This window comes from Pistacia vera, unplaced genomic scaffold (assembly GCF_008641045.1).
Source record: "Pistacia vera cultivar Batoury unplaced genomic scaffold, PisVer_v2 Contig693, whole genome shotgun sequence".
Taxonomy (NCBI): domain Eukaryota; kingdom Viridiplantae; phylum Streptophyta; class Magnoliopsida; order Sapindales; family Anacardiaceae; genus Pistacia; species Pistacia vera.
In genome coordinates, this window is record NW_022196549.1 from 48,192 (window position 1) to 50,772 (window position 2,581).

General features: G+C 35.6%; 1 long non-coding RNA gene across 1 annotated transcript; it reads right to left on the reverse strand.

Annotated features, from left to right (window-relative positions):
- Positions 1–598: 598 nt before the first annotated feature.
- Positions 599–1,640, reverse strand: LOC116113954. Its single transcript, XR_004125492.1, has 3 exons — positions 1,505–1,640; positions 1,061–1,169; positions 599–934 (listed from the first exon to the last, which is right to left on the reverse strand). It is a non-coding gene; the product is annotated as an uncharacterized LOC116113954 (long non-coding RNA).
- Positions 1,641–2,581: the final 941 nt, after the last annotated feature.

A 2,581-nucleotide genomic window follows, 5' to 3' on the forward strand; every position in this document is an offset into this window, starting at 1 on the left:
TTCCCATAATTGCTCACCATCTTTAGTTGGCCTTCGAGAGAGATGGCTGTCCTGTCAAGATATAAAACAATTGAATCTTCACTAGCAGGTGCTTTGAAATTCTCCCAGAAGCCAAGGGTCTCATCAGTCCACCCCAGCTGATACCAAAGTTAGGCCATCCAGGCTCTCTAAAACATTGATTTAAGAAATCAGCTACATTTATTTAAGAGTACAAGATACTGGGTTCTACACTAAAGTTTGTCAGATAGTAGAATCTGGGAAAACTCAAGGACTCTAGAGCTTTGCAGCTTTAACTCCCCAACTTTAGCCATTGAGCGGTGTCTCCAAAAGCTCCACTCAGTAAATATAAGCTAACAAACAACCACTCAGGATTATAGTTTTGTTGTTCCCAAAATAATGTTTCATGAATCCAAGCAGCATATCCTTATATTGGTACATATTATTTTTCCTACGAGAAAGTGCCATTCAGCTTCTGCACTTATTCATAGAAATTCAGAGTAAAATAAGGTAGATTTCTGTTAGAAATTGAGACATGGACTTACCAGTATATATATATAAAATGAAACTACAAGATATAGGCTTCTCCCTTCAAAAGAATTTCAATTCTTTAGGAAGTCATTCATCTTCATCATTTTTAAAAGTAGATCACTTTCAGTAGCTAGGTTCAAATTCATCTGCATCAAAGTAGTCACTTTCACTAGGTTTCATCTTCATCAAAGTAATCACTTCCACTAGATTCTGCTCCATCGTTGTCAACAGGGATCTGCGTAGTTGTGGCAATCACATCCATTGTTCATCCGAAAAAAAATCTTGAGGGAATTCATTCAAATCAGAAGGAAACCTACTAGATTCATTTGCACTTGGATTGATATCATTTCTACTTGGACTGTACTCTTCCACTTCTTTCTCATGTAGTACTAGAAGCAATCCAGACCTTGCCACATCGAAAAAGATAACATAGTGAAACGACAAAAGCATATTAAAGATCATAATCAAACAATCAATATATAGAATATATTTATATTAATTGATTAAAAAAATAATAATTGAGTAAAACTACCATGATTGATAATGGATTCAACAAGGCCTCCTGATGTTAAAATGCGACCATTCCGATGGCTGCATAACATAGTTGTTTCTTTTGTGTGTTGACCATCCAGCTTCCTAACCTGCATTCAGAAAAAAAGCAATTATGTTTAAAATTACGAAAACATCTGAATCCATTTCAACCAATTCCATTTTTCATATCATTTCTTGAATCCCTTATTTCCGGAAAAATAACTATATTTAAAATCTACATCAAACGCAGCTTAATTCACCCTATGCAAAAACCAACAGTTCAAACAATAGTAATACCACACTTATAACTCAAAGAACACACTTTTTACATATTCAATACAACGCAATTTCACACTTATAACAAAAAATATCACACTTCAGGTAAATTCACCAACATTAAAGGGGCAATTTAGTAAAAAATTGAAAAGACAAGATAGGGAGGGACCTGAGGAGTGAGGCGCTTGCAGTGGCCGCACCAGGGAGCTTAAAAATCGACCAAGATCAAGTCAAAGGCTGAGATTGCTGATTCAAAGTTTGATTCTTCCAGCTCTATTACTTTGCCATCTATTTTGAACTGGGTTTCTTCTTGAAAAGAAAATGAAACTGATCCACACATTAATAAGATCAAAACTGTAATTCTAACCAGCTCTCGCATATTCGATAACTTTTTGTTGCTCTCAAAATTCTCAGATGGGTTTAGTATCTCGCTGAAAAAACTAGCCACTTTTTGATGTAGCTTTTGATTTTATAATGTTTGGGGTGCAAATATCAGGGGCGTCCTCTGAATTTTGAGATTTTTTAATTAATCCTTAGTCTTTAGGGGTGTCTCGGTTTGGTTCTGGTTCCTACCCAGAACTAGTTGTCAATGGGTATGTTCCGGTTCCAAATTTTTGGAACCGTTACTGTGTGGTTCCGGTTCCGATTCCTATAGTGAGGAACCGGAACCGGAATCAAGAACCAGGAACTGAGACTAATATAAAATAAAATTAAAGATTTGGGGGGTTAATAAAACCTTTGTAGAAAAAGTAATGTGAATACATTTATATTTATATTTCATAACAATTAAAGTAAATTGATTTGACTTTTGAGAATCTACCTTTACAAAGTAATGGAGTTTGTAATTTTGAATTTATAATTTGTAATTTTATTTTTGTTAACAAGTGCCAGGTTGGGGGGTATTTGTAAGGTTTTAAGGGTTTTTTTGCCATTTTAAAAACTTTTGGGGGGTTAGTAATTTTACAGGGTACCCAGAACCAGAACCGGAACCGGAACCGGAACCGTTGTTACAAGTTCTTGTTCTGGGTACCTAGGAATCGGAACCGTCGGTTTCGGTTTTGGTTCCAAATTTCAAGGAACCGTCGGTTTCGGTTCCCATTCCTATTTCTTCAAAAAGTTCAGGGTACCCGGAATCGAACACCCTTATCTAAGTAGCTGGCATAAGAAATGGATTGACAGTTTAGCCGACATAGTTGTGATAATCTACTTTGGGAAGATAAAATTAATAATTTTAAATTGTTGTCAA